General features: G+C 39.5%; 1 protein-coding gene across 8 annotated transcripts in view; it reads left to right on the forward strand.

Annotated features, from left to right (window-relative positions):
• PIK3C2G (phosphatidylinositol-4-phosphate 3-kinase catalytic subunit type 2 gamma) overlaps positions 1-14,017 on the forward strand; it is a 504,349-nt gene that overhangs the window by 352,173 nt on the left and 138,159 nt on the right. The gene's annotated exons all lie outside the window — the stretch shown is intronic.

Below are 14,017 nucleotides of genomic sequence, written 5' to 3' on the forward strand. Positions count from 1 at the left end.
TTCAGCATTGGGAAAGTTGGCTGTTTCTTTAGTTAGTAACAAATGACATAGTTATCCTGCATTTATGGCCATTATATATATTAAATTCATGTCCTTAGCAACTATGATCGAATGTGTTACAAGATGGTTGTATGGTAAGAGGCATTCAAACACTAGGACCAAGTGTGGCAGCAGCAGGGCCACTCCCTTGTCTATGGGTAATATGCTCTTTTATAAATGAAAACTCGGGCACAATCGCTCACCCTTTTTTTTTTTTTTTCTTACATTTAAAAAAAGTCTAACAGGGTCGGGAAGATCTCCTGGAGAAGGAAATGGCAACCTGCTCCAGTATTCTTGCCTGGGAAATCCCATGGACAGAAGAGCCTGGTGGACTGTAGTCCACGGGTTTGCAAAAGAGTCAGAGATGACGTAGTGACTAAACAACAGTTTTCTCTGTAACTTTTAGTTGCTTATCATACAGGTATAAATTAAGAAAGCAAGAGATTACAAAAGCAAAGAATACTTCTTATGATTGTCTATTCTCCTTGAGAGAGTCCAGTGTTAGAGTAACAAAATACCAGGGACTTTTTTGTTTTAGTGAGTTAATGCCGCATAAACTTTAGTGAGCTTCTCAGAATATGACGATAAATTTCCAAATATGATGTAGAAGTCAGTCGATTGGTTTTTTAAGATAGTAAGAACACAAAATTTCTAAATTCATACACTGAACATTAATCTTCAAAAATGTTAGGTCATATTCTGTTGACTGATTTGGTAGCTTTGTTGTTTTGCCAAAGACAATGTTTACTTCTGTGTCCGAATTCACTTTGTTCCTTTAGAAAACTGACTCTTTGTAAAGATAACTCTATTTACCTTTAGAGGAAAGAAAGTTGTGAACTCCTCAGTGTTACTTTAGTTGCTGTTGGTCATTCGACAGCCCAGAAGAAAAGATGCAATCTGACTTTTGCACCAAGATCAGAACAACAAGCTGGAAGAAAAAAACATGAAATATTCTAGTAGAAATTTATAATTGAATGAACATATACCTCAAAACGAAGTTAACTATTGGAAGTTGGCCTATGGAGAACCAAAACTTCTTGTAATAAAAAGAACCATCTCTGAAAAAAAAGAAAAGAAATTAAGTGCTCAAGGGATGTGACTCTAATTTTCTGAGCTCAGCAGAGACTGTTTTGTTGAACTTGGTATGGCCAAAGACCACTCTGAACCATTGGGATGAAGCCCAGAGGTACTATTAACATTTAGATTGTGTAATTCACATCTGAGGAAGCTGCTTCTGTGAATTATTATGTCCTCAAATAGGTTAGGTGCTTGACACTTTAAAATCCAACATCATCCATTTTTTATGTACCTATTTGTTTAAGGAACGGTTCAATAAATGGAAGAATGCTCATTTTAAGGAGACTGCACCACAGCCGTTTCAGGGCCCAGCCATTGCAGTCGGCATGCTTGGTCCATTTCATTAATACTGTATTTCAGAATAGGGTGGTCTCCACTGCCAGGGCTACTGACACTCAGCAGTTTTGCACTCCAGGAAAGCCTCAGCACAACAGGGCAGATGTTCTTGGTTTCCAATGGGCCATCCACATGGCCCAGCAATCCTACCATACTTATCCTCGCAGGATAAACCCCCAGTCTCTCCAACCCGCTGTTTACTACTCCTTATTTTACACAGACAGCCACACCTCCTACTTTATTGTGGAAAAAAAGAAAAAGGGAAACAGAACGGAGCCTGCTTTTGTACTCAATACAAAACTCAGAAACTTATATTTGCATCACAACTTCTTTCTTGTTGTAATAATAGACAATTTGTTTTTCCTTTCCAAAGCCAGTCCCTCCATCTGTGCTTTGGAGCCATCTCCTTCTCACCTTCTTACATACATTATACTGGACCTAATGCCTGATGATCTGAGGTGGAGCTGATGTAATAGTAAAAATAAAGTGCACAACAAATGTAATGCATTTGAATCATCCCCAAACCATCTCCACCCCCATCCATGGAAAAATTGTCATCCACGAAACCAGTCCCTGGTACCAAAAAGGCTGGGGACTGCTGCATTATACTACCAAGAATTCATACTTCCCTGCATTCCTCTTCTACCTATTTATTTATTGGACACACTGTGCGACTTACAGGATCTTAGTTCCTCAACCAGGAATTGAACCTGTGCCATCACTTCCCTGGGGGCTCAGACAGTAAAGAACCCACCTGCAAAGCAGGAGATGTGGGTTCAATCCCTGGGTCAGGAAGATCCCTTGGAGGAGGGCATAGCAACCCACTCCAGTATTCCAGCCTGGAGAATTCCATGGACAGAGGAGCCTGATGAGCTATAATCCCTGGGGTCGCAAACTGTCAGACACGATTGAGTAACATTTTCACACTTCACGGCAGTGAAAGCACAAGGTCCTAACCTTTGGACCTCCACAGAATTCCCTCTCCCTTTTAAATAATACTGTTAAATATGCTTATTTCTCCAAAGTTTAAATGACCTTGCCTCAAACCCCCCATTTCCATGCATTTTGCTCACCTTCACAAATTTCGTGAAAGAGATATCCAAACTCCTGATCTACATCTCTTACCTCTGATTCCCCACTTCAACCTGGTTTTATTCTTTATTACTTGATAAAATCAGTGACCTTCACTGTGCTAAACCCAACATTATTTGGGCTTCCCAGGTGGTGCTAGTGGTTAAGAACCCTCCTGCCAATGCAGGAGACATATGAGACTCAGGTTCCAACCCTGGGTTGGGAAGATCCCCTGGAGAAGGAAATGGCAAACCACTCCAGTATTCTTGCCTGGAGAATTCCATGGACAGAGAAGCCTGGTGGGCTACAGTCCATAGGGTTACTAAGAGTCAGACACAACTAAAGTGACTTAGCATGCACAACATTATTTATTCCTCATTTTACCTAATTTACCTGCAGATTTCAGCAGCGTTAACTACTCCATCTTCAGAATAGTAATGATCTTTGCTTCCCTTCTAGTTTTCTCCCCCAGGCAGTGTCCAATGCAGGGTGACTTCCTTTTCCCAAGCCACTAGATGTCAGATTCCCGGAGATTTCTTAGCCCTTTTCTTTCTCTTCTCACTGTCCTGTCTCCAGCACACTGCTATCAGCTACATCCAAGGCCTCTATCAATATTTATATCCAGATGACTCATACAAAGCTTAATTGAACATTTTTTTTGAGATACTTGCAGATTCACGTGTAGTTTTAACACATAATGCAAAGAGATCCTGTGTGCCCTTTATCAGTTTCCCTCACTGGTAGCATCTTATAAAATTACAGTACAATATCATGACCAGCTTCTTAATATTGATACCATCCAGATACAGAACAGCTTCATTACCCCCAGAGCCTCCATGTTGCCCCACTTCCCTCTCACCTCTTCTCTCTCTCCATCCTTAGCCCCTGGCAACTACTAATTTGTTCTCCATTTTGATAATTTTGTCATTTCAAGAGTATTATATAAATGAAGTCACACAATGATGTAACTTTGGGGGCTGGCCTTTTTCACATAGCATGATTGACTGGAGAGTCATCCATACTGTTGTGTGTATCAATACTTTGTTCCTTTTATTGACAAATAATATTCCATGCTGTAGATATACCATAGTTTGTTTAATTATTCACCCATTGAAGAACATTTGTGTTATTTCCAGTTTCTAGCTATTACAACGAAAGCTGCTTTATACATTCACATACAAGTTTCTATGTGAATACGTTTTCATTTCTTTGAGTCAAAAGCCCAAAAATATAATTTCTGGATTGTATGATAGTTCATGTTGTTGCTAACAAACTGCCAAGTGGTTTTCCATAGTGGCTGTACTACTTACATTTTCACCATCAATGTATGAGTTATCCATTTTCTCCATGTTCTTACCAGCATTTGGTATTGTCATTAACTATATATTTTAGTCATTCTTATGGACATGTCATTGTGGCTTTAATTTGCTTTTCCCTGACTGAGCGACTGAACTAAACTGAACTGAATAACTAATGAGGATTCTCAGGTGACTCAGTGGTAAAGAATCCACCTGCCAATGCAGGAGACACGGGTTCAATCCCTGGGTCAGGAAGATCCCCTGGAGGAGGGCATAGCAACCCACTCCTGTATTCTTGCCTGGAGAATCCCATGGACAAAGGAGCCTGGCGGGCTATAGTCCATGGGGTCACAAAGATTCGACCACTACTGAGCACACACATGACTTAGTACCCCCCTACACACACACACATACACATACACACACAATAACTAATGATGTCAACCATTCTTTATATTATTTATTGCATATCCTTCAATGAAACATTTCATGTCTTTTTCCCATTTTCTAATTATATTGTTTGTTTTTTACTGTTAAAGTTTGAGAGTTCTTTACACATTCTAGACACTGCTCCTCTGCTGGCTATGGGATTTGCAAATATTATCTCTCAGTGTATAACTTTTCTTTTCATCCTCTTAAAAACTTTTTGCATAGCCCCCAAATTTTCTTTTGTGTTCTCTTCCAAGAAATTTTGCTTTTACATTTTGTATTTAAGTCTGTAATCCATTTAAGTTAATTTTTATATTAGGTATGAGATTTAGATCAAAGTTTATATTTTTGCTTATAGATGTCTGATTGTTACAGTGTCATCTGGTCAAAAGACTGAAACCTTTCTCCATCAAATTGTCTTTGCCCCTTTTTCAAAAATCAGTTGGCATATTTATTTGAGCCTATTGTTTAGTTACTCAGTTGTATCCAACTCTTTGTGATGCCATGGACTGCAGCATGCCAGGCTTCCCTGTCCTTCACTGTCTCTTAGAGTTTGCTCAAACTCACATCCATCATGTCGGTGATGCCATTCAACCATCTCATCCTCTGTCACCCTCTTCTCATCCTGCTCTCAGCCTTTCCCAGTATCAGGGTCTTTTCCAGTAGGTCAGCTCTTTGAGTCAGGTGGCCAAAGTATTGGAGCTTCAGCTTCAGCATCAGTCCTTCCAATGAATTTTCAAGGTTGATTTCCTTTAGGATTGACTGTTTGATCTCCTTGCTGTCCAAGGGATTCTCAAAGGTCTTCTCAAGCACCACAATTCAAAAGCATCAGCTCTTCAGTGCTCAGTCTTCTTTATGGTCCAACTCTAACATCTGTACATGACTACTGGAAAAACCATAACCTTAGCTATACAAATTAGTATTTCTGCATTATTTATCCTTTCCCACTGATCTATGTATCTCTTCACCAATACGTAGCTCCTTACTCACCTGTCTCTGATATCCCCTGGAGAGGGAACTGAGGTACCTCAATACAGCCTTGTGAGCATGGAAGTTTAAGCTCCCCACTATTCATCATTTCTAGTGTGGTAGGGGAGTATGCTGCTAAGTCACTTCAGTCGTGTCTGACTCTGTGCGACCCCATAGACAGCAGCCCACCAGGCTTCCCTGTCCCTGGGATTCTCCAGGCAAGAACACTGGAGTGGGTTGCCATTTCCGTCTCCAATGCATGAAAGTGAAAAGTGAAAGTGAAGTCGCTCAGTCGTGTCCAACTCTGTGAGACCCCATGGACTGCCACCTACCAGTCTCCTCCGTCCATGGGATTTTCCAGGCAAGAGTACTGGAGTGGGGTGCCATTGCCTTCTCCGAGGGGAGTATAGTCACAGTCTTTTCTGTGATATTTGGCTGGAGTAGAGTGGTTATTGTTTAAACATTTTCTGTCTCGTCAAGCAACCCTTTCCTGGTCTTTTGGCTAGAGAGAGCAGGCCTTCTTTTGGTCATGTTTTGCCTACATCCACTGGCATTTACATATTGCTGGCTTCCTGAGCTCTATGTCTGGAATATGTGAGGCAGAAATATATGTTGTTCCTTGAGGTCTGAGGCCCCTATTAAGTCTCTCCTCTTCTCTACACCCTTTAAGAGTCTTCTTATATTTGTTTTATATATAATTTCCAAGAGGTTTTGTGTACTTAGTTGGAGGAATAAGGAAAAATATGCCTATTCAGTCTTCCCAAAAGTCACAAAATTTTACTTCCAGTTTATATCCTTTCTTTGTGGTCCAGAAGTAAGTGTTGCAGTACCTCAGTATCCTCTGTTCTTATAAGTCTCAAAGGTAACTTGCTCAAACTGAGCCCACTCTGAATGTTGTGCCGTCACCTTCCTGATACACAAGCCCAAAATATAAAGTTCTTCTTCGCTCTTCTTTTTGCTTCCATTTTAACCATCATGAAGTCCTTTTGATTTTTTTCTTCAAAGTAGTTTTTAATTCTTTCCACTTAACTGTATCTAGGTATTTCCCTGGTGGCTGAGATGGTAAAGAATCCACCTGCAGTGCCAGAGACCTGCATTCAATCCCTGGGTCAGGAAGATCCTCTGGAGAAGGGAGTGGCAACCCACTCCAGTATTCTTGCCTGGAGAATTCCACGGGCAGAGGAGACTGGCGGGCTACAGTTCATGGAGTCACAAAGAGCTGGACATGACTAAGCGCACACACACACACTTTTCTGTATCTGCATGCCACAATTCTAATCTAAACAACTCTCACCTCTAATCAAAACCTTCTGCAAACATCTCTTACCTAATCTGCCCACATACACCCTCACTGCTTTATGTTCTTTTCCATATTATAGCTGGAAAGATCTTTTCAAAAACTATCATTATTCAGTAAATTTTCATTCCTTTTAGGGTGTTGGTTTTTAAAATCTTTAACCTCCACCTACATATTAGCCTTCCATATATCTATTATAGATGCTTATTAAATATTTGTTGATAAGTACCTATAGTATGCTAACATTTTAGATGCATGTCAAATCTGAAGTCACCTAAGGAGCAAAGTGTGCAGGTGTGCTCAGTCACTAAGTTGTGTCCGACTCTTTGAGACACCATGAACTGTAGTCCACCAGGCTCCTTTGTCTGTGGAATTCTCCAGACAGGAATACTGGAGCAGGTTGCCATCTCCTTCTCCAGAGGTTCTTCCCAACCCAGGGATTGAACTTGCGTCTCCTGCATTGGAAGGTGGATTCTTTACCACTGAGCCACGTGGGAGCCCACAGGGCAGAGACATTTCTTAAATCTCTGTGTACCCTCAGTACAGTAAGAATCTGTATATAGTTAATGACAATGACCTTGGTGTTCTAGTGACCTGATACAAAGAGCTTATATCTACAGTACAGTTAAAAGGGAAGCTTATGCATAAGTAATAACAAAAAGCAAATTATTAGTTGTCCTGCTGTTTCCCATACCAAGAGAATTTGTCTCGGTAATTAGTATTTATTTATAAGAGAAATATCCTTAAATTTCCCAAGTATATATACATTTTTAAACTACTACTTACTTCCCACCTATATTGAAAATTTATACAAAATACTCCAAGCATTTCTACAGAATAATAATTTCAGGGAAAGACTGATCATAAGTTAATAAAAAGATTAAATTTGACAACAAAATGACAGAATCATAACAATAGGTTTGTTCACACCATCTTCCCACATAAATGTTAAATCATCTAAGCTCTTCACTGTGTGAGCTTGTATTTATTTACTGTTGCATTCAATAAATGCAACAAAATAGTTTGAGATATTAAAAAATACAAAGGGAAAATAAAATACTTCATGTTCCCTTGAAAATCATACAGATCATTGAGGGAAATTCATGAGATTACTAGAGACTATATAAAATACAATATATTAGCTGTAGGACTAAGCAAAAGGATAAGGCAGAGTAAGGAGAAATCAACAAAGGAAAGGTTAATTAGAGAAAACTTATTAAAAAAACTTTTGATCCTGGTCTCTTAGAATAAGGATATTAAGAGGGAAAGAAAAACATATCCAGAAATGGCAAACTATACAAGTAAAAGGTACAGAAGCACAAATAGTTAGGGCTTAGGCAGGTAATAGCAAAACCACTTGTCTGGAAAAGAAAAAAAAAAAAAAAAAGGATAGTCACAATAAGGAATTTCTGGTTTATTTGTACAGCTATAAGTGAGAGATTTCCAACATATGATTCAGAATGCAGTACAGTATAGACTTAAGAGATCAAATAGTTTCCAATCTTCCCTCTTGCCACAACCAATTTATATCTCAGACTTGTGAGTATTGCTTTAACTTCATACACAGGCTCCAATACATTAATTCTGCAACCTGGGATTGTGGTCACATTTGAGTAGACTGATAAATCAGTCCAGCTACAATACCTACAGCTTGTCGGCTGGGAGAGCATTCTGTTTCATATATGAGGCCTCCTACTGTTTATAGAAAAATCTTAGTCAAATTCTAATTATTTTTAAAAATTTCTCAGAAGTGAGCCATGCAAATCATATAGAAAAAATGCCACAGTTTAGACTATCATAATATTTAAACATAGCTAAAATTCAGTTCAGGTCAGTCGCTCAGTCATGTCCAACTCTTTGTGACCCCATGAACCACAGCATGCCAGGCCTCCCTGTCCATCACCAACTCTTAGAGTCCACCCAAACCCAAGTCCATTGAGTCAGTGATGCCATTCCAACCATCTCATCCTCTGTTGTCCCCTTCTCCTCCTGCCCTCAATCTTTTCCAGCATCAGGGTCTTTTCAAATGAATCCGCTCTTCACATCAGGTGGCCAAAGTATTGGAGTTTCAGCTTCAACATCAGTCCTACCAATGAACACCCAGGACTGATCTCCGTTAGGATGGACTGGTTGGATCTCCTTGCAGTCCAAGGGACTCTCAAGAGTCTTCTCCAACACCACAGTTCAAAAGCATCAATTCTTTGGCCCTCAGCTTTCTTTATAGTCCAATTCTTACATTCATACATGACTACTGGAAAAACTATAGCTTTAATTAGACAGACCTTTGTTGGCAAAGTGATGTCTCTGTTTTTTAATATGCTGTCTAGGTTGGTTATAACTTTTCTACCAAGGAGCAAGTGTCTTTTAATTTCATGGCTGCAGTCACAATTGCAGTGAATTTGGAGCCCAGAAAGAAAAAGTCTGTCACTGTTTCCATGGTTTCCTCATCCATTTGCCATGATGTGATGGTATCAGATGCCATGATCTTAGTTTTCTGCATGTTGAGTATTGAGCCAACTTTTTCACTCTCCTCTTTCACTTTCATCAAGAGGCTCTTTAGTTCTTCACTTTCTGCCATAAGGGTGATGTCATCTGCATATCTGAGGTTATTGATATTTCTCCCAGAAATCTTGATTCCAGCTTGTGCTTCATCCAGCCCAGCGTTTCTCATGATGGACTCTGCATATATGTTAAATAAACAGGGTAACAGTATACAGCCTTGACATACTACTTTCCCGATTTGGAAACAGTCTGTTGTTCCATGTCCAGTTCTAACTAATGCTTCATGACCTGCATACAGATTTCTCAGGAGTCAGGTCAGGTGGTCTGGTATTCCCACCTTCAAGAATTTTCCACAGTTTGTTGTGATCCACACAGTCAAAGGCTTTGGCATAGTCAATAAAAGAGAAATAGATGTTTTCTGGAACTCTCTTGCTTTTTCGATGATCCAAAAGGTATTGGCAATTTGATCTCTGGTTCCTCGGCCTTTCCTAAAACCAGCTTGAATATCTGGAAGTTCACGATTCACATACTGTTGAAGACTTGGAGAATTTTGTACATTACTTTGCTACCGTGTTAGATGAATGCAACTGTGTGGTAATTTGAGTATTCTTTGGCCTTGCCTTTCTTTGGGATTGGAATTAAAACTGATCTTTTCCAGTCCTGTGGCCACTGCTGAGTTTTCCAAATTTGCTGGCATATTGAGTGCAGCACTGTCACAGCATCATCTTTTAGGATTTGAAATAGCTCAACCGGAATTCCATCACCTCCATTAGCTTTGCTCATAGTGATGCTTCCTAAGGCCCACTTGACTTCACATTCCATGAAGTCTGGCTCTAGGTGAGTGATCACACCATCGTGATTATCTGGGTCATGAAGATCTTTTTTGTACAGTTCTCCTGTGTATTCTTGCCACATCTTCTTAATATCTTCTGCTTCTATCAGGCCCATACCATTTCTGTCCTTTATTGAGCCCATCTTTGCATGAAATGGTCCCTTGGTATCTCTAATATCCTTGAAGAGATCTCTAGTCTTTCCCATTCTATTATTTTCCTCTATTTCTTTGCCATTGATCACTGAGGTAGGCTTTCTCATTTCTCCTTGCTATTCTTTGGAACTCTGTATTCAAATAGGTATATCTTCCCTTTTCTCCTTTACCTTTTGCCTCTTTTCTCAGCTATTTGTAAGGCCTCCTCAGGCAACCATTTTGCCTTTTTGCATTTCTTTTCTTGGGCATGGTCTTGATCACTGCCTCCTGTACAATGTCATGAACCTCCAACCATAGTTCACCATGCACTCTGTCTATCAGATCTAGTCCCTTAAATCTGTTTGTCACTTCCACTGTATAATCATAAGCAATTTGATTTAGGTCATACCTGAATGGCCTAGTGGTTTTCCCTACTTTCTTCAATTTAAGTCTGAATTTGGCAATAAGGAGTTCATGATCTGAGCCAGAGTCAGCTCCCAGTCTTGTTTTTGCTGACTGTATAGAGCTTCTTCATCTTTTACTGTAAAGAATATAATCAATCTGATTTCGGTGTTGACCATCTGGTGATGTCCATATGTAGAGTCTTCTCTTGTGCTGTTGGAAGAGGGTGTTTGCTATGACCAATGCATTCTCTTGGCAAAACTCTATTAGCCTTTGCCCTACTTTATTCTGTACTCCAAGGCCAAATTTGCCTGTTACTCCAGGTGTTTCTTGACTTCCTACTTTTGCATTCCAGTCCCCTATAATGAAAAGGACATCTTCTTTGGGTGTTAGTTCTAAAAGGTCTTGTAGGTCTTCATAGAACCATTCAACTTCAGCTTCTTCAGCATTACTGGTCAGGCATAGACTTGGATTACCATGATATCGAATGGTTTGGCTTGGAAACGAACAGAGATCATTCTGTCCTTTTTGAGATTTCATCCAAGTACTGCATTTTGGACTCTTTTGTTGACTATGACGGCTGCTCCATTTCTTCTAAGTGATTCCTGCCCAAAGTAGTAGATATAATGGTCATCTGAGTTGAATTCATACTGTTCATTGGGTTCTCAAGGCAAGAATACTGAAGTATGGATGTGAGAGTTGGACTGTGAAGAAAGCTGAGTGCTGAAGAATTGATGCTTTTGAACTGTGGTGTTGGAGAAGACTCTTGAGAGTCCCTTGGACTGCAAGGAGATCCAACCAGTCCATTCTGAAGGAGATCAGCCCTGGGATTTCTTTGGAGGGAATGATGCTGAAGCTGAAACTCCAGTACTTTGGCCACCTCATGTGAAGAGTTGACTCTTTGGAAAAGACTCTGATGCTGGGAGGTATTGGGGGCAGGAGGAGAAGGGGACAGCAGAGGATGAGATGGCTGGATGGCATCACTGATTTGATGGACATGAATCTGAGTGAACTCTGGGTGCTGGTGATGGACAGGGAGGCCTGGCGTGCTGCAATTTATGGGGTCTCAAAGAGTTGGACATGACTGAGCAACTGAACTGAACTGAGTTGAATTCATCCATTCCAGTCCTTCTTAGTTCGCTGATTCCTAGAATGTCGAGGTTCACTCTTACCATCTCTTGTTTGACCACTTCTAATTTGCCTTGATTCATGGACCTGACATTCCAGGTTCCTATGCAATATTGCTCTTTACAGCATCAGACCTTGCTTCTATCACCAGTCACATCCACAGCTGGGTGTTGTTTTTGCTTTGGCTCTGTCCCTTAATTCTTTTGAAGTTATTTCTCCACTGATCTCCAGTAACATATTGGGCACCTACCAACTTGGGGAGTTCATCTTTCAGTTCACTTTCAGTTCTTTGTTTTAGTTTATATATTTTCTCTAATTTGTATATGTTTCTTTTACATATTTGAAATATGTTATCACAGGAAGGTAAGCATAACTAAAAAATTTTCCAAGAGAAATCAATTTGGTCAGACATATTTTTCTCTATCAATAAGAAAAGCATATCTATCACACTAAAAAGGAAAATTTCAGGAAGTTGTAAAGTTTGAGACTCTCAAAATTATTTCAAAAACTTCACCCAATATAGCCAATATACTATAGAGAGTAAGAAAAAGAATTAGAAGACTTTTATATATAAAATTAAGTTTTTTTTCTGATTATAGAAGTCTAAGATTTTGCTAAAACTCACTGAAATGTTACCTGTAGTGATGACCCCATGGTTGAATGATTTATAAAAAATGCTGCCAAATTCAAATGTCCACTTAAGGGCTTATGCAGCCAAAGAGATCACATGGAGAAGCTGGAAGTAAAGTAAACATTTAAGGATAGATGGGATCTCACACATGGAATTTTGAAGAGAAAGAGAGATTTAGCTATGACTAGGTTCAGCTCCAAGAATAATTTTATTAGTTTGGAGACTAAGAACAGTATTTAAAATTATTGAGTGTTTACTATGTGCTAGGCTATGTTTTAAGTACTTATACTCATTTAATCCTCTCAACTATCCAAAGAATCAAGTGCTCTTATTCCCATTTTACAGAGGAAGAGACTGAGCCACTCAGAGGCCAAGTGACTTGTTCAGGGTTGCAGAACTAGTAAGTGGTTGAATATGACTGGAAGCCTACCTGGCAAGGCTACAGTCTGTGCCATCTGCATGAACCTCTTATAGCCATTCACAGATGTGTAGCTCTTTCTGTGTCCAGCCTTTGTGTATATGTTCTTAGTCCTCACAGCAATTCTAAGAGCTAGGTATTTTTGTTCAGTCGCCAAGTCATGTCCGACTTTTCACGACCCCATACTAACAGTGTCTAGTCATATTTCCTCCTTTCTGACCAATATTTTTATTATACCTAGTATAAAATTAAATATAGCTACCTTTTTTTTCCCTTACTAAGCATATCACAATGAATTGGTAACATCTGTGTTTTTCATAGATTACCTTCAGAAAGAATTTGTCATGCATATCTTAGCTTTTTTTTTTTCTGAACTATAGTTGACTTACAATACCATCATTCATTTCAGCTGTAGAACATAGTGATTCAATATTTTTTATGCATTGCAAAATGATCAACACAATAAGTCCAGTTACCATCTGTGTCCATACAAAGTTATTACAGTATTATTTTGACTATATTCCCTATGGGGTACATTATGTTCCTATGCTGTACATTACGTCCCTATGACTTATTTATTTTATAACAGGAAGTTTCTAACTCTTAGTCTCCTCTACCTGTTTCACTAATTCCTCCATCTCCCTCCCCTCTGGCAACCCCAGTTTGTTCTCTGATTCTATGAGTCTGTTTATGTTTTGTTGTGTTTGTTTTTTAGAATCTACATGTGAATGAAATCATAGTATGTGTCTTTCTGTGACTCATTTCATTTAGGATGATGCCTTCTAGATACATCCCTGTTGTTGAAAATGGCAAGATTTCATTCTTTTTTATGGCTGAATAACATTTCATTATATATATATATATATATCATATATATATATGATATATATATATATATATATATGTCACATCTTCTTTATCCATTTGTATATTGATGGACACTTAGGTTGCTTCCATATCTTGGCTGTTGTAAATAATGCTCCTCAATTTGTTGAAAGTGAAAGAAAGTGTTAGTCACTCAGTCTTCCCAAAGACTGTAGCCTGCCAGGCTCCTCTGTCCATGGAATTTTCCAGGCAAGAATACAGGAGTGGGTTGCCATTCCCTTGGGATTCCCTGGTGGCTCAGACAGTAAAGCATCTGCCCACAATGCAGGAAACCCAGGTTCAGTCCCTAGGTTGGGAAGATCCACTAGAGAAGGAAATAGCAACCCGCTCCAGTACTCTTGCCTAGAAAATTCCATGGATGGAGGAGCCTAGTGGGCTACAGTCCATGGGGTCGCAAAGAGTCGGACACGACTGAGCGACTTCACTTTCTTCTCCAGGGTATCTTCCCAATCCAGGGATCGACCCTGAGTCTCTCACATTGCAGGCAGATTTTTTACCATCTGAGCCATCAGGGAAGACCATTAAAAAAAAAGAAAAAGAAAAAGTACCATGAGGTTAAAAACATGATCTG

The sequence above is a fragment of the Bubalus bubalis genome, chromosome 4, assembly GCF_019923935.1.
Source record: "Bubalus bubalis isolate 160015118507 breed Murrah chromosome 4, NDDB_SH_1, whole genome shotgun sequence".
NCBI classification, from domain to species: domain Eukaryota; kingdom Metazoa; phylum Chordata; class Mammalia; order Artiodactyla; family Bovidae; genus Bubalus; species Bubalus bubalis.